Below are 18,814 nucleotides of genomic sequence, written 5' to 3' on the forward strand. Positions count from 1 at the left end.
TGACTGCACACAATTCAAAAATCAAATTTCAGTTCCCCACGGTTCTGCAGTGACTCCGGACATCGAGTTTCTCCGAGTGTCCCCAGTGGCATACTTTTTAACGGTGAGTTCCCCCTGAGCGAAACTCTCGGCTCGCCGAGTGGAAGAAGCGAGACCGTGCGAAGCGGGACGGCACCAAAACAGAGAGTGAGAGCACATTTCCCGACCATGGCACACGCGTGTGGGGGTGGTTTGGTCGATTGGGAAAGAGCAGTGTGTTTTTCCGCCCCAGAACATCATCATCGTCGTCGTCGTCGTCGTCGTCATCGTTGTCGAGGAAAGATGGGTTCCAATGGGTGGGTGAAAACGTTTGTCCGTTGACGATCGGTTAGTGTTGTTTCGAACACGACGCTGAACACGACGCGTGTGTGAAAGTGTGGCCGAGTGACGACTGCTGCACCCCTAAAAGTGCAGTTGATTTACTGTTTTTTTTTCGGTTGTCATCCAGTTCGGGAATGCGCGCCACACCGTCGACGGTGGGCATGTGAAGTTGCGAAAGACGAAGAAGAAACTATCACTTCGCCTGGATTGTGTCTTATCAGCAGCAGCGGCAACGTAGAGGGGAGACTTTGAGTGGGTGGGAAATCGTAGAGTTGTGATTGCATTTTCTGTGTCGATTTGATTTCGGGAAATTTTGATGTTCGGTTGATTGTTTCAAGATAGATGTTTCAATTTGAATAAATGTTCGACTAGCTTAGTGCCCAAGCAAAAATAAAAAAAAAGCTTACCGCTTACGTAGAGTGCCCTTTGATTGCCGTTATCGGTGGCAGGTAGTGATAGTGTGATAGTGGTAATTACGTATAGTGAAGTAGCAGAATTTTATCCACGTAGTAGTGATTTCCTGTAGTTTGTCGGGAAGCGTTTATGAAGCCGTCCTGTGGCAAGCCGGGAAGCAACAATTTGTTGGAGGCGGTCGATGATTGCCCGATCTGGAACGGGGCAGCGGGAGCGGGAGTGCAATTCTCACACGTGCATTTTTAATAAGTAAACCTTGAAGAAAACCAGACGCGCTTCGAGTGCTGCGAAAGTGTTGAAAATTGTTCATATGTGAAGCGAAAGTCGTTGGCTGAAAATCCAATTAGAAGACAACGATAGTTTGCTTGGGAATTGAGAACAAGCACACGGAGAACAACAAGCTGGATAATTTGCTGGCGGTGTTGTGGGAGTTGTGATACTTTGTTGTATGTAGAAAGGGAAAAATCTGAATGCAGTGAAAAAGTTTGATAACCACTGAAGAAAGTGTTCCGTACACTGCGGGGAATATGTGTTCGGTTACTTTTGATGGATCGAAGGATATTTGCCGTTCACATTTAGTTTGATTGGGTAAGTTTACGAGTTTTTGCTTTGATTTAATTAAATAAGCAAATGAATTAGCAATAGAGGTACCTTAACAGAACTCCACATTCATCGACATCGAGAGCTAACGTCAATATGATGCAGGTTTAAGCATTTAGAAATCAGAGGTATGGAATCTTTTGTGAACCTCCTACTGCGGAATGACCTTGACTTTCGGTTTAATCGCGAAACGCGAGATGACTGACCTTATGGAGTTGTGCATAGTTTATTGCGCCACAGCAAATATTCGGCATACTTTATTTGAAAAATGGAGATTTGGCTTACAAACAGCTGGTTTTGACGACATTAATTTCATCTATATTCTTACGAAATTTTCTACCATGTTTGGTAAGCTGAAAGTAGAATTCAGAAGCAAAATTTCCGTTTTTTCCGAAAGTTTGTTCAAATGTTCACCTGAAGTTTCTCAATATTTGTTTTGGACGACATCCGGGATGTTTTTAGAATTTTCTTAAAACTTACTCCAGAAGTGCTTCTTAATTCTTTCTTTGGAAGTTTTTTCGGCTTCCTGCAGAAGCTAATTCAAAAATTGTCTGGATTTTTTTAGTCCGAATGCTCCTGGAAAGCAATTTTTCCGTTTTTATTCCAACAGTTTTAATGTTTACCTTCGAGAACGACATAAATATTATTTGAAATAGTAAATACTTGATACCGATAAGCTAGAAAATAATCTGGCAACGCTGGCCCAGTTATCGCGTTGAATTTGCTAACTGGGCTGCACTTTTAGCCCAGCTAGTAAACAAGTACTGTATTCGGAAGAAACATCGTTCTCTTCTCTTAATTCATTACCATTCGTGCATTTACTCAAAGGCGTTCCAATGCGGTCAAAGGATTGATTTTTGTTGAACACAGCTGGATCGAGCAGACGCACCAATCTACTCAAAGGTTAAATTTTGTCAGACGAAACTAAGTGCAACATCTAAACCCTAAACGATCTGGTGAAATTTCAAGAAATATGGGTGAATCAGTGGCCTTGTACTATTTGTACCCCATAAACGGGTGAAGGGGTACCCGGTTACCCACGCTTTTTACGAAGCTCGGACAATAAGATAGCGCCAAACAATATTCTGCAAAGTTGTAGGTTTAGATAAGAATTGAAAGATGGCGTATATGAATTCCAGAATGGACCCCAATGGTTCCGGAAACCTCAGAGGAAGTAGCCAATCTTTGATTTCAACGGAATCAAACGTTCATCAAATTTTCAGAAATTTATTAATATGTCATTAGACACCGTGATAACTCACTAGAGTGACAATGGCCACTCAATGTCCCTGGAACAGCAGGAGGAAGTGGCAAAATCTAGCCATGCGACATATCAACATTTTCAGAATTTGATGGATATGTCATTAGAGACTATACCAAATGACAAGAGTGACAATGGCCATCCTATGTCCCTGGAACAGGTTTCGGAAGCCAGAAGTAGCCAATTTCTAATTTCAACAAAACCAGACGTGCGGCACATCAAAATTTCCAGAAATGCATGGACATTTTATTATATACCATGCCAATTGAGAAAAATGACAATGGCCACCCAATGTCCTTGGAACAGGTTCGTTAAGCCCCTGAGGAAAAGGCTTTTCTCTAGTTTCAGCAGAAGCTAGTTATGCGGCATATTAAACTTTTCAGCATTTTATGGTCATGTAAACCCAACCGGGGGATGTAAGATTTGCTTACAATTATGTGGGATTCATCATCAGAGGATGTTAGTGGAGACCACATGAACCGAGGATGCGATATACCTAGCTGCGGTCCAATGTAAGAAAATTGGAGAACGAAAAATGTAGAGTGTATTAGTGAGGTAAATTAGTTATGTCGAAAAAAAAAAGGATACAGACTGCCGACTAGACTCGAACCACGAACGTTGCGATTATCAGACCTGTGCTTTCTCCATTGCTCTCTCCATGCTTCTGAATTTGGATAGCCTAAAAGCAAACATGAAGCGCTCATTTTCTTGCATACTCGACTTCGTATGCTTTTTCTGCTGGAGAGACTCGAGGCAAGTGTGTGCGTCTTTCTACAATGTTCTACAATGTGCGTCGTTCTACAAGCTTACTGGTATTGTCGGAAGCGTAGATAGAACACGAAATAAAAAAGACAAAAAACCATTACATCGCCTGCATGGTCAATTTCTAACATTCGTTGCGATGTTCATGAACAGAGGATGATAGGAAACGGAACTAACATTCGTTGTAATAGATTTTTGGTTTGCGTGTATAGACCATGCCAATTGACAAGAGTGACAATGAACCAATGTCCCTGGAACAGGTTCCGGAAGCCCTGAAGGATGTGGTGAACCCCCAATTTCAACAGAAGCTAGTCATTAGTCAATTAGCTTAAGATTTTAATTATCTGTAGCCTTTTGTGCTTTACGGTTACTCTCTTTGAGAATTATCTTATAAATCTCTGGAGGGATAACCGTTTTGAATATATCTTTCGCGAACAGAGACTTTGAGAGACTTTTTACATAAAAAGGTACTACAAAGACTTTTGTAGTTTAGCAAGACACACGTTTTTCTTTTAAAATATCGCTGTTTCCTCTATTTTAGAATGAGATATTACCAAATTTAATTGCAAAAGTGATTGAACTAAAATAAGTAAAACTTAAGATAAAGAAAAAATGTATCTTCAGTTTTCCCATATAATATGCACTAAAGTATGCCCTTTTAAAAGATGGCTAAAAAACGTCTGTACGTTAGTTATGTATTAAGTTATGTATTTTGACGAGTTCTAAAAGTTTTTTGAACACAGTGCTTACGAAAAATTTGAAATAAAAAAGTTAGAGATGAAAAACTGATTTTTTGGGTGCACCCTAACACAGTTCAGAAAAAAATCCTTTAAAATGAAAACGGTAAGAGATACAAAAAAACTTTTTCCAACAAAGTTGCTTGAAATCAATTCACCAACAACTTCTTTGAAAAATGTGTGTCTTTATTTTTTTAAATAAGAAAGTTAGTTTTGGGTTTCTAAAAATTACAGGACCACCCTAATGTTTGAAGGCACTAAAAGAAGGATAATTTTAAGAAGAAAAACTTCACTGAAGACACCAAACGTCTAAATCCTAAAGCAACAGTACCATGGACTTTTGTCTTGCCAAATTCCAATCCTGGACCACTGTGCAATGGTGACGTAGGATTACGTGAACTTATATAAATATTATATAACTCTTATTTGTTAACTGCAGCAGGAGCTTGTGTTTTGTGTAGGAATTGCAATTTGAGCGGGGTTCTCTCTGTTTATACTCTTTTGTATGACACGCTTGACATAGATGGCCCACAATGACTCACGAAGAGCTACTGATTCCGATCAATAGCGGTGCGGCTTCTTCCTCCTTCTATGGATGCTCATGTCGGCTGCAGCTCGCTGCTTGTAGGCAGCCTTTCGTTGTGTACTGGAGAACACCACCACTCACCACGCGGTGATAGAATAAGCACCGTTCGAGGAGACCAGATGGAACTCAACTTTGAAATCTGTTGCTTTTCGCAGGCAATCGGTGATAATTTTAATTATCATAGCAATAGTGACAATTTGAAAAATAATAAAGTCTTAATTTTAACAGATTCATAGAAAAAAATCCTATCGATTGGCGTATTAAGAATTAAAATCCATTATCTCTGGATCAAAGTAAGACCATTTTCATGCCGCGACCCACTTTGGTTTTTTAAATTGCACCCCTAATGCAACCTTAAAGTACATGGTATGTTAGATTCAATCATATCTAGATAGAGCTGGAATAACGCGTAACAGCTTTTTTTCCTTTGATTTGTTTTCCGTCGATCTTGTTTTCCGTGCTGAGCACCAATGCTACCGACGCCAGGGAGGCAGCTCCAACACCTGGACCCTACTTATCGATCCACTTCCCTACTTCCCCGAAGGAAGGCGTGATCAGAGATGTTATGGCTCAGAACATCCCGGCAACGCCGACTGGGATTGAACCCAGGCCTGCTGGGGTGAGAGGCAATCACGCTTACCGCTACACCACCGGCGCCGCTCGTAACAGCTTTTGTAATCAATGACTTCTCTCAATGATTTTTAGGAATTCAAGGCACGCCCACGCAAACCAATATTATCGTCGGGTAGGGGAAGTCTTACCATACCTGATGGTGATTTGCACGGGCGAGCCTTGACTTTCAAGACATCATCGAAAGAAGTCATTGTTTACAAAAGCTTTTAAGCCCTAATTTCATTTCTATCTTGATATGGGAACTGACATCCGATTGATGACCTTGACAGATGTCCAGAAAATACTCTTTATTTATGGTGGACCGTTTTGTCGGGATGGTTGAGTAATGCTGAGTTATTAGGGTGTTAAACACAGATGAGGCTGGTAAGCTGTATGATGTTTGGAATGAAGGTGACGCGCTTGGCATAGATGGCCCACAGCGACACACGAAGAGCTACTGATTCCGATCAATAGCGGTGCGGTTTCTTCCTCCTTCTATGGATGCTCATGTGGGCTGCAGCTCACTGCTTGCAGGCAGCCTTTCGTTGTATACTGGAGAACAATGTTCAACGCCACGCGCCGAAAGCACTGCTGCTGCTGATGCCGACGACCGGACACCACCACACACGGTGATTGGAACTGAATCCGATCAGCGGTTTAGGTCAGCCTTGATAGCAAGCTGCTTACGGGGAGCCCTTCGTTGTGTACTGAAGAACACCACCACGCACCACGAGGTGGTTGAATAAACACCGTTTGGTGAGACCGGATGGAATTCTACTTTGAAATCTGTGCTAGGGAAATTGCTTTTCGCAGGCAATCGGTGATAATTTTCATTCGTGCAATTTTCAATGGTGACATTTTGAAAACAATAAAGTCTTAAACTCAGCAGATGCGTCGTAATATTTCTGATCGATTGGTGATAAAATTATTGAAATTGGTCCAGATGCAATTGAGTTATTAACGTTCGAAATCTTTCATAATTTTGTTACATGTTCCATTTCCGGTTTTCACAAAGTGTACCCCCATATAGAAATCACTGACGTAGTCCTACGTCAAAAAAAAAAAACTTATCATTACTTAATAAGGCTGCAACGAAAATTGACGAACTTTTGAGATCACAGCCAGTGCAAACCGTTCTGCACCGGGTTTGCTGCTCTTGTCCAATATTTTCGAAATTTGCTTGTTATTTGCACTGGGAGAGCTCTCTCTTCATGAGAGCCCAATATCACTCGATAGGACATAACTCCGGACAGTTAGGTTTAGGTCACCTCCTTCGGTACAACATGGACTCCATTCGCTTCAATTAGTCAAATATTCGCGACACAACTTACGAGTACGTGTTTTGGCAGTCACATTTTGCTTAACATTGCGGTTCGGTACCGTTTTTACCTAGAATGCAACAGTACGTACTGAAAGATCTGGCCTCCTCCGTAATATTTGTTTCACCTCTACGTCCTTCTGGTCGTTCTTCAAATCCGTTTTTGTTCCGCTTCCCGTCTTCCCAGCTGTAGTCAAACGAGTATCGAACGATTTTAAAACGCTGTGAACAGTGCTTGCAGGGAAATCAAGCTTTTTGGAAAGTTTTCAGATCGAGAGATCCGGATTTTCATTGCGGCCGCACACATTTGCTTTGCGGACTTACTACTTATTGAATACTTATTGGACTGAGTAATGCTCATCTGCTAGCTACACTGAAACTGCGGCAGGGCAGGTCAAACGAACCGATTGCAACGAAGGCCAGGATTGGCTGGGCAGTAAGCAGCAGTCTGCGCAAGCCACAACCGAATACTCTGCACAGACAACTTTATATGAATGCTGAATCGACAAATGTTGATCTTCACGAGTAGCTTCTTGGTGTAGCGGTTGTACCAATTGTGAAAGGAGTAGAAGAAGAGCGCGCTTACAAGATTCTAGTCGAAACTTCGCGACGGTTAGACTGCAGGAAGTACGAAACAGTTCTGCTCTGGAAGCATGACTATATAGAGTTTCCAGACAGCAGGCCTATGGCCGAACGACGCTTCAAATGTCTTGAAAAACGTTTGGCACGGAATCCAGACCTGTACGAAAGCGTCCGGTGACAAATATTCGACATCAAATCCAAGGGCTACATACACGAAGCAACGGAGGAGGAACTGGATGAATACGTGGACAGTTTCGATACAGCGGAAGAAGCGTTCGAAGTGGCTAAGGAAGTTATCGAGGTGCACAGGCGCGCGGGATTCCACATCCGCAACGGGATTTCAAGCAACAGAACCGTACTTGACAATTTAGGAGAGGAAAACCTGAAGCAATCGAAAGTCATGTTATCGGATAAGGAAGCTAGATTCGAGCGCGTGCTGGGAATGGCGTGGTTGCAAGAAAAGGACGTCTTCGTATTCTCGTTGCAGTCTTGTGAGAAAGTGAGAGACCTGGTGGACGGTACTACGATTCTAACAAAACTGGAGATGTTTCGACTCGTTATGAGTATTTTTGACCCTTTAGGATTGGTGGCATCATTTTTAATCCACGGAAAAATCCCTAATTCAAGAGGTATGGCAGACGGACACAAATTGGAACGACAGGATTCAAATGGGGATCGCTACGCGCTGGATGGATTGGATAGTGGTACTCAAGAAGATGGAAGGGCTGCGTATTCCCCGTTGATATTTTCCGAACTAGCACCGGTTGGATACTTCCGTATAATAGACAACGGTCAGATCAGAGTCGCTCTAGTGTCGTCGAAGACGAAAGTGGCACCACTTCGAGGACTTCCGATACCACGTCTGGAATTGATAACAGCGTTGCTGGGAGCTCGATTGCGGAGGACTATGGAGCAAAATCATTCGTTGAAAATTTGCTTTTGGAGTGACTCACATCAACCGTCTGTTCGTGGATCAAATCGGATGTTTGACGATATCGTCAGTTCGTTGCCTTCCGGGTCAACGAAATATTGAACTTGTCGAGCGTTGACGAATGGCAGTGGATTTCAACTAAGGTGAATGTGGCTGACGAGGCCACCAAGTGGGGAAAAGGTCCCGCTTGCAATGCTGACAGCCGCTGGTTTCAGGGACCTGACATTCTGTACAACGTTGAAACAGAATGGACGAAGGTTTTAGAAGAAGGCACAGATGAAAGTATAAAGGAATTACAGCCCTTCACCTATGTGGGCGTAGATCTCTTCGGCCCATATTTGGTGAAAGTTGGAAGAAGCGCGGTGAAACGATGGGTCTGCCTGTCTGCCGAATTTTGTGGGAGCAAGCAGGGAGCTCATGGATGAAATCAACAAGATTAATACCGAACTGGGCAGCACTTTTACGAACGCCTACACACAGTGGAGGTTCAACCCTCCAGCCGCTCCTCACATGGGGGGCTGTTGGGAAAGAATGGTTCACACCGTTAAATCAGCATTAGGATTGGTTCCGGTAGTGCGTAAGCTGGATGACGAGTCTTTCGCTACGGTATTGGCAGAAGCCGAAAGTATGGTCAATTCCAGGCTACTTACATTCGTTCCTATAGAAACCGATCATTTTTTGCTCCTGAGCTCAAATGGTGTGCGAGAACCGGAGAAGTTCCCGACGGATGCAGGAATGGCGTTGAGGAATAGTTGGACATGGTGAAGCACACTTTGCCGTCGGTGGGTGGTAGAATACCGACCAGCCATCATTCGATGGACAAAGTGGTTTCGTGACGTACAACCGATCAAGAAAGGAGATCTTGTGCTCGTGACTGCCGAAAACGATTCCAGTGACTCGTCGAGCTACAAAATTTGCTGTGCTGGACGTGGCAAGTTCTGGTGACGCCCAACCGGAAGTTATGGTGACACGGGGGAGAGAATGTTCGCCGCCACAGCCCCTCGTACTGAATACCGCAAACGGTACCTAACACTCGACTCACTACACCCAGCGGTTGATCCGGGAAGCGCGAACCGTCAAACGGGAGAAACTGGGATGAACGGTCTCAATGTCACGCGTGATATTGGAACAAATTATCATGCTTGATATTGATTTTACAAGCTCCTTTGATATTGCGAGACTATTCACAACGTGCAAAAATCAAGCTGAGAGTTGACTCAACACAACAATGATTCCGTTGCACACCGTTTTCTTAGAAAGAGGAAGTATAGCTTGCTATCTTTTTTTACTCTTCAACGATGGCAGACACAAAGTGACTGCTGCCAGCCGTTATGGAAGTTTCGGTAGCGTTCGGGCGTGAAGCAAAAATCATGAAACTCAATCTCAGTCCGCATCGTGCTCTCTTGCCGTACGGATCTATTTGCTTTTTGCTGAAGGAAGTGTTACTACTACCTAAAGCTACAACAAATTTAAACAGCACTTTTCAGTGCTCAACCTGTAAAAATTTTCTACGTTGTTCAACTCTTATTCCTCTTCGATCCTTGTTTGGACCCTACCCGAGGTAATCCTTCTTGGATATCGATTTGGAAAATTCCTCTTCGATCCTTCAGATTCTTATAGTAATCTGCTTGGAAGTCGATTTGGATAAAAATTTACTGCCGCCATGGCGCCTAAACGCAAAAGAAAGGGGCAAACTCTTGACCCCCCTTCTGATGAAATTAATTTGAGTAATCAATTTGATTTGCTCACGGATGATGAGAATGATCCATCATCCAAGAAAAATTCTAGTAAACTTTCCCGGCTTAATGCCAAGAAGGAAAAGATTCCCCCTATTGTGATAACCACTTCCGATTTCCATGCTCTTCGCATGGAACTTTTGAATTTCGTGGAAGTTAAGTTTTCACTACAAATTGGACGTCGGGGTGAATGCCGTGTATTGGCTGAAACCTTGGACGGATTTAAATGTCTTCTCAAGTATCTTACTGAGAAGAAGCACAAATTTTTTACTTACGACACCAAAACTGAACGTGTGTTCAAGGTTGTCATGAAAGGACTGCCCAGTGGTGAATCCCTGGATCAGATCAAAGATGAACTGGCAAAATTACTTGGAGTTGTGCCACTCCAAGTAATCAAAATGAAAATGAAATCCCGTCCTGGCGATTCGCGCAACGGGATTTCTAATGATTTTTAATTTAGTTCACTTCAAGTCTAGTGAACTAAACAACCTTAAGGCCTTAGAAAAAGCTAGCCTTATGCTCCATGTCCGAGTGAAGTGGGAACACTTCAGGAAGACTGGAGGAAATTTCCAAAACCTCACCCAGTGCCGTAAGTGCCAGGGATGGGGTCACGGAACTAAAAATTGCTACATGCCAGCTAAATGCATGAATTGTGGTGATTCCTCTCACGCAAAGGACGACTGTCCTGTGAAGGAAGATCCTAAGAAATTTAAATGTTCAAATTGTGGTGAAAACCACAAATCCAATTTTTGGGAATGTAAGACTCGCAAAGCGATCCTACAATCTCGTTCTAACCGTCAGGTAGGAAACGCTCCACGTTTCCGACCAGGTACAAATTCCTCTGCTGTTAACAACGGTCAGCGAGGAACAAATTCTACATTCGTTCAAATGTTTCATCTGTACCTACTCCCCTCGCTGCTAACAATGTTCAGCGAGTTAATGGAGCTACCTATGCTGCTATTGCAGCGGGTAGAAATCAAAATACTAACCAACGTTCTAACGGAAATTTTGACAATTTTGACTTAGGAAGCATTACTGCCCCCAAAATGGAATTTTTACAGAATTCATTAATTGACATGATTTCTGATATGCTTAAATCTAACTCCATGTTTGATGCTATTCAAACTGGAGTAAAATTTGCAAATAATATTGTCATGACTTTAAAATTCAGTAATGGATTTTAAAGCATTAAATATTGTAAATTGGAATGCTCGATCTCTTAAAGATAATGAAGACGAGCTATTTAACTTTTTGAGAGTTCATAACGTGCATATTGCCGTTATAACTGAAACGTTCCTTAAACCTGCCCAAACCAGGTAAAGAAGGACACAAATTACTTGATTTATAGAAATGATCGTCTTGATGGACCCTGTGGTGGCGTTGCCATCATTATTCATAGACGAATCAAACATAAAATTCTTTCTTCATTTGAAACCAAAGTTTTTGAAACTTTGGGGGTTTCTGTTGAAACAAAATTTGGACAACTTACGTTTATAGCTGCCTATTTGCCATTCCAATGCGTTGGCCAGCAAAATAATTTTCTCAAGGGTGACCTCCAGAAACTTACCCGTCATAGGTCTAAATTCTTCATTATTGGTGATTTTAATGCAAAACACCGCTCATGGAATAATGCTCAAAGCAATTCCAATGGTAATATTCTGTTTGATGATTGTTCTGCAGGTTATTACACTATTCAATATCCATGCAGCCCAACATGCTTTTCTTCAGCAATAAATCCCTCAACTATTGATTTGGTCTTAACTGATTCATGTCAACATTGTAGCCAATTGGTTACCCATGCTGACTTCGGTTCTGATCACCTTCCTGTAACTTTTGAAATATCCCAAGAAATAATTTGTAATCCCAACAGCTCTACTTTCAATTACCATAGAGCTGATTGGGAGCAGTATCGAACATTTATGGAATATAACTTCGATCCAAACATTCCTTTGCAAACCAAAGATGAAATTAATTATGCTCTTGAATCTCTGACTACTTCTATAGTTGAAGCAAGAGCTGCCTCAGTACCAAAATGCGAGGTTAAATTCGATTCAATTATAATAGACGATGATCTTCAGCTCTTGATCCGTCTTAAAAATGTCCGTAGGAGACAATATCAAAGAACACGCGATCCTGCCATGAAAGTTATCTGGCGGGATTTGCAAAAACAAATTAAAAAGCGATTCTCTGCCCTGAGGAACAAAACTTTTGAAAATAATATTTCTTAATTAGACCCGAATTCCAAACCCTTTTGGGAACTCACAAAAATTTTGAAAAAACCTCAAAAGCCTATTCCAGCGCTTAAAGAAGGTGGTAAAATTTTGATCACAAATTTGGAAAAAGCTCAGAAACTTGCTAAGCAATTCGAGAGTTCCCATAATTTCAGTTTGGGTCTTACTAGTCCTATTGAGAATCAGGTTGCTCGGGATTTTCTGAATATTTTCTCTCGGGAAAATATTTTTGATGATTCCTGGGGACTGATTTGGACGAAGTAAGGTCTATAACTAAAAATTTTCAAAATATGAAACCTCCAGGTGATGATGGAATTTTCTATATCCTCATCAAAAAACTCCAAGAGAGTACCATGTCTTTCTTGGTAAAATTATTTAACAGATGTTTCCATTTGGCATACTTTCCTGATAAATGGAAAAATGCAACAGTTGTTCCAATTTTGAAGCCGGATAAAAATCCAGCTGAAGCTTCTAGCTACCGTCCAATAAGTTTGCTTTCTTCAATAAGTAAACTTTTTGAAAAGATAATTTTGAATAGAATGATGCTTCACATCAATACGAACTCAATTTTTGCAGATGAGCAGTTTGGATTTCGCCATGGGCATTCAACTACTCATCAACTCTTAAGAGTTAACAATTTAATTCGTTCAAACAAATCTGAAGGCCACTCAACTTGAGTTGCTCTTCTAGACATAGAAAAAGCATTCGACAGTGTTTGGCATGAAGGTTTGATTGCTAAATTGAAAAAGTTTAATTTTCCACTTTATATTATGAAATTAGTTCAAAATTATTTAACTGACAGAACTCTTCAAGTAAATTATCAAAATTCCAAATCTAATCGACTACCTGTTAGGGCAGGAGTTCCTCAGGGTAGCATTCTTGGGCCTATATTGTATAACATTTTCACTTCGGACCTCCCTGATTTGCCTCAGGGTTGCCACAAATCTTTGTTCGCTGATGACACAGGCATTTCCGCTAAAGGAAGAAGTCTTCGTGTTATTTGCAGCAGACTTCAGAAAAGTTTAGATATTTTCTCTTCTTATTTACAAAAATGGAAGATTTCTCCCAACGCTTCCAAAACTCAACTTATAATATTTCCACATAAGCCTAGGGCTTCCTTTTTGAAACCTAGTAGTAGTCACATAGTCACTATGAACGGAGTTCCAATTTCCTGGTCAAACCAAGTGAAATATCTTGGATTAGTTCTTGACCAAAAATTAACTTTTAAAGATCACATTGAGGGCATTCAAGCCAAATGTAACAAATATATTAAATGTTTGTATCCTCTTATAAACAGGAAATCCAAACTTTGCCTGACGAATAAACTTCTAATATTTAAACAGGTTTTTAGACCGGCCATGCTTTACGCTGTGCCAATATGGTCTAGTTGCTGCACTACCAGGAAAAAAGCACTTCAAAGGATTCAGAACAAAATTCTGAAGATGATTTTGAAGTTGCCTCCCTGGTACAGTACTACCGAAGTACATAGAATTTCGAATGTTGAGACTTTAGCACAAATGTCCAACAAAATAATTAATAATTTCAGGCAAAAATCGTTGCAATCCTCAATTGCAACGATTAATTCCCTTTATACTTAGATAAGATTTAGTTTTAGTTTTTAGTTTTAAGATATCAATTGTTATACTGACATGCAGGTTAAAAAACCTGTTTAAAATACTGAATTGCCAAGACATGAACAATGTAAAAACACTTAGATATATATCATAACAATTAAGGCTGGTACGTTACTGCAGTAACTGGAGCACCTAGGTTAAAATGAAATGTAATTTATTTTGAATTTGGAACAAATAAAGAGTTAAAAAAAAAAAATTGAAACTCAATCTCACCACAGTTTGTTGAGATTTGCAGCTGGTGAGTTTTGTTAGCTTGATATTCCGAGCTGCGATATCACAGCTTGCAATCATACTATACCGAGTAATTAAGATGTTTTAAGCTAGCGAAATCAGTCATACTTATTGATAAGTTTCTGTGGTCAAGAAACATTTCCCTGAATTTGAATGAAATTCCCTGAGATTCCCCGATTTTCCAGGTTTTTTCAGGTAATCGACACCCTGAAAACTGTAAGAGAATTTTAAATGTTAAATTTCACATGATCTACAATCGTTTTAATGTTAAATTTCACATGATCTACAATCGTGTACATTTTCCTCAATTGTTATTATTGGACTGGTTACGCAGAAGTCAATTCTCACATTAACCCATTCATTGGTTTCTCTTTTAATTCCATTTCAGATTGCAAGAACACCCAACAATAGAGCAAAACAATCGATAGCATTTGGAAGTATTTTTGAAATCAATTTAGACTCAGCACTCATCTCTCCGAAGCACTTCAAAACAAGAGCCAACTGGAGAAAAAAAGTTGAACCAAACCAAAACGGAAGTGACGACGAAAACAACCATTCCAAGTTGAATCAACTGGAAGGGAAATCGGTGAGTGAGCTTCTTTCCCAATTCAAAATTAGAAGCAACAAAAGTGAAACAGCTTGTAGCAAAATCGATTGATTGGCATCGAAGAGAAAAAAAAAATAGAAAAGAAATCACCACCGAAAGCGGTGGGAATCTTTAGTGCGTTTTTGTGTACAATTTTTTGTTTGTTGTCAACTGCCAAAGTCATCGCAGCAGCGGAAACGGTGAGGAGATTCGGAGAAAAGGTGCCGAAAGAGCGGAAGTGAGATTCGGTTTTTGCTGAAAAGAAAGCAATAGAGAAGAAAAGTGATAAAAATGGCACCCGGATTCTTCGCTCCCGTTCGAAACGGGTCTTTCACTGCTTGAGTGTCATCGCCGTCGTTTGACAGCGGTATAGAGCATCGTCCGGTTGCAGTGAAGCGGGTGTTCGGTTTTTCAAGTGGCTGAGGAAGAGGAAGTGAAATCCTTTGCTAGAACGTGGAAAGGCTGATATTCAACCCCCGGTTTGTTGGTTGGTTTTTGTGCTTGTGGGTAGGAAATTAGCGCAGAAGGATCCCTAAATAGGAAACCCTGCCGGTCAGATCGTTGGTTTTGCTGTGGATACTTCAGCGCAAGGTGAGTGCATGATGATTGGATTGATTTTCAATAACCTTAGGTACACAACATATGAAGAATTACTAAATGATCAATTATTTCAAGATCAACTGTATAGATTTTTTGTCTTTCTTATTTCCGTTTTCTGTTATGTCTATCAAAACATAATATAAATAAAGTCTGATGTATTGCACAGTGAATTTACTATGATTACCATGAAACGGCCTATCGATCGTTTCATATAAGAAGCGTTAGAGTTGGTTACGCCGACCGACAGGCAACATTCAAATAAGTGCTCGAAACAATTTATTTTGTTTTGATGACTGATGCTTAATGAAAGGAAAATTTGTGAAATCAATACTGAAAGGATACCAAAACAAAATTGAGGACTGATAGTAAAAAAAAAAAAATAACGATGAGAAATTTGAATCTAGTCAGAACCGGAAAGATGGAGGAACAAAGAATGAACTGAAATAAAGAAACGGGAATTTTCGTGGTTGGCCAGGGAGATGTATTTGGTCTTTCCCTTTTGGACAGCCGAGTGAAGAAGACTGAAAGTTCAGAGCGTAATTTTATCAAAAGTAGTGCAGTGCAAGATTAATTTATATAAATCAAGTATGGTGATTGATACCAAAAGAAGTGATTTAAAAAAAATAATACCGTTAAGTTATCATTTTTCCAGAGTTTATTTTTGTATTTGATTATTGCAATATATTAAAAAACGTGAGTGGCATGTTGAAAAAAAAAATGATGATCAAAGGAAGTGTTTTTATTGAAAATAAAATTAGAGTCGTTTAATAAGTGAAATTTAATTAAATTTATTATAGAGAGAAGATTTTTTTTTTTTTTTTTTCCTTTATTATAGAGATTTTTAGCCTGAGGCTAGTTCATCTCTTAATAGAGAGAAGAGTTGGAGTAATAAAAAAACATCAACGTTGAAAAAGAAAGAATTGAAGAACAGGTAATTTAGTGGAAATAATTCAAATGGGTGTGTGTATGTGATGCTAAGGAGATTTTTCTCAACAGAAGCCACGAGGTGGTGGCTAGTGCAGCTTGGGCTTTTGTTGCTTTGGCGACCCATTACCGAGGTATCCGAGGTTAGGAATCGCAGTAAAATGTGACTTTTTGATCGGTAGCGAACCCGATCCCATTGGTTGGTAGTATCAGGCGTGGTTACCCTGGATGTCCCTATCGCCTCGTGGTGGCGTACCACTAAAGGGTGATACGGTCAAAATTTGGTCAATATCAACTTGACGTATTTCTTTCAATTTTGCATTTAAAAAACCTGAACACCCCTCATTTTGAAGGTGTGTGTGTGTGTAGAATGTTGCTCGTATTTTGATTTTGGAATTCACTCTTCAGTTGTCAAAATGCCGTCCAAGCAAGAAGAGCAGCGTATCAAAATTTTGCTCGCGCATCGCGAAAATCCGAGCTACTCGCACGCAAAGTTGGCAAAATCGCTAAAAGTTGCCAAATCAACCGTTACAAATGTAATTAAAGTGTTTGGGGAACGTTTGTCGACAGCCAGGAAGTCTGGATCGGGGGGAAATCGAAAACCGGAAGCCGCTGAGACGACAAAGAGAGTTGCCGGTAGTTTCAAGCGAAACCCTAACCTCTCTCTCCGAGATGCCGCAAATAAGCTGGGTGTATCGTCTACAACCGTGCATCGAGCCAAAAAACGAGCCGGACTATCGACTTACAAGAAGGTAGTGACTCCAAATCGCGATGATAAACAAAATATGACGGCCAAAGCGCGATCCCGGAGGCTGTACACGACGATGCTGATGAAGTTTGACTGCGTGGTAATGGACGACGAAACCTACGTCAAAGCCGACTACAAGCAGCTTCCGGGAAAGGAGTTTTATACGGCAAAAGGAAGGGGAAAGGTAGCAGATGTTTTCAAGCACATGAAACTGTCAAAGTTTGCAAAGAAATATCTGGTTTGGCAAGCCATCTGTACCTGTGGCTTGAAAAGCAGCATTTTCATAGCTTCCGGGACTGTCAACCAAGAAATTTACGTGAAAGAGTGTTTGAATAAACGTCTGCTGCCTTTCCTGAAGAAACACGGTTGTTCCGTACTGTTTTGGCCGGATTTGGCATCTTGCCATTACGGCAAAAAGGCCATGGAGTGGTACGCCGCCAACAACGTGCAGGTGGTTCCCAAGGACAAGAACCCTCCCAACACGCCAGAGCTCCGCCCAATTGAGAAATACTGGGCTATTGTCAAGCGGAACCTAAAGAAGACCAAAAAAACTGCTAAGGGCGAGCAGCAGTTCAAGGCAAACTGGCTTTCTGCGGCGAAGAAGGTGGACAAGGTGGCTGTACAAAATCTAATGGCAGGGGTCAAGCGTAAGGCCCGGCAATTCGGATTTGGAAAAGCGGAAGCCTAACTGAATATTTTTCCTGAATTTTATACTAATTGAACTTGAAAATGAAATTTAATTTGATTTTTTAAATAAACGATTTCACCGATTTACACGCGTTTTCTCTTGACCAAATTTTGACCGTATCACCCTTTATAGGGCATTCGGAGAGCGTTTGTCATCGGAAGGAAAACTCGGCCCACCAGCGTCATGCGCAAAAAGTGACTGCCTGAATCGTGGTAAAGTCCACAAAGGGGAAAGTCTCCCAATGCCAGCGTGACCAGCCCGACTCACGTACACAAAAATCGGAGGCCCTCCGTACGAAACCACCCCGTCAACGTCACTCACCGAAAACAGTCTAGTTCAGCACGGTTCGAACGGCTCCCGCCGATATCCACCGTACGTCGCTAGACATCCGAACGACTTCTTCATCTGGCGCATAAGCCGGAATTTTGAGAATCCTAGCAGGATCCCCCCTTACAACCATTGACAATGGACTTCAAATTGCATTTAAGAATTCATTTAATAAGTTTGGTAATAATCCAGTGTAAGATAATTCCTCAGGATGGCTAGAGCAAGGGATCCTACAACTTTACTCCAAATAACAATCCCTTAAACCATTATCACGAATTAAATCAATGAAGGGTCTCTCCGATTTTTTTTTCTTTGCCGGTATTATTTATTAAAATAGGACATTTGGGTTGGGTAACATGACTAACAAAAAACGAATATTCAATTCTATATTAAATATTCAAGGAATTGTGGACAATTCAGTTGAGGATTTCCAAATCTGGTGGCGCTAGAGTGCCATTTGACTTTTAATTCTTTGCTCTAAAACTTGACATCTTGACTCAATAGAAGGTTGTGGTCTTCTGTTGTTCAAACCGATAACCGTACAGTTCATAATGCACGCACCTGGTGGCGCTAAGGTGCAGTTTGATTTATAATAACTTGCTTGACATGATACCTCGACCACATAGAAGGTTGCTGTCTTTGGCAAAGTTGTTCAGATTTATAAGACTAGAAATCCTCAGATAGTGAGATGAGCAGAGAGAATTTTTAAAGCTGTCAAAATTTGCACCAATCTAATATTCCCATTTGAAATTCTTAGGGCCTATTCATAAACTACGTAGACAGTTTTTTTTGGGATTATTGACCCCCCCCCCTCTTCATGCGTAGACAATTGTCCATACAAATAAAAAATAAAATTTGTATGGGCTGTGGATAATTGTCAACCCCCCCCCCGCTAAACTGTCTACGTAGTTTATGGACAGCCCCTTATTCTTTTATTTCCCTTGAT

General features: G+C 40.8%; 1 protein-coding gene across 1 annotated transcript in view; it reads left to right on the forward strand.

The window, feature by feature from the left end:
- The first annotated feature begins 472 nt into the window (after positions 1-472).
- Positions 473-18,814, forward strand: part of LOC135703833 (potassium voltage-gated channel subfamily KQT member 1-like) — a 745,326-nt gene continuing 726,984 nt past the window's right edge. Inside the window, exons 1-2 of the mRNA XM_065225170.1 lie at positions 473-1,362; positions 14,384-15,172. The gene's annotated coding sequence lies outside the window, so the exon portion shown is untranslated. The remainder of the gene's footprint in view (positions 1,363-14,383; positions 15,173-18,814) is intronic.

This window comes from Ochlerotatus camptorhynchus, unplaced genomic scaffold (assembly GCF_037179485.1).
Source record: "Ochlerotatus camptorhynchus isolate MF236.1 unplaced genomic scaffold, CSIRO-AGI_Acam_v1.1 ptg000021l, whole genome shotgun sequence".
NCBI lineage: Eukaryota > Metazoa > Arthropoda > Insecta > Diptera > Culicidae > Ochlerotatus > Ochlerotatus camptorhynchus.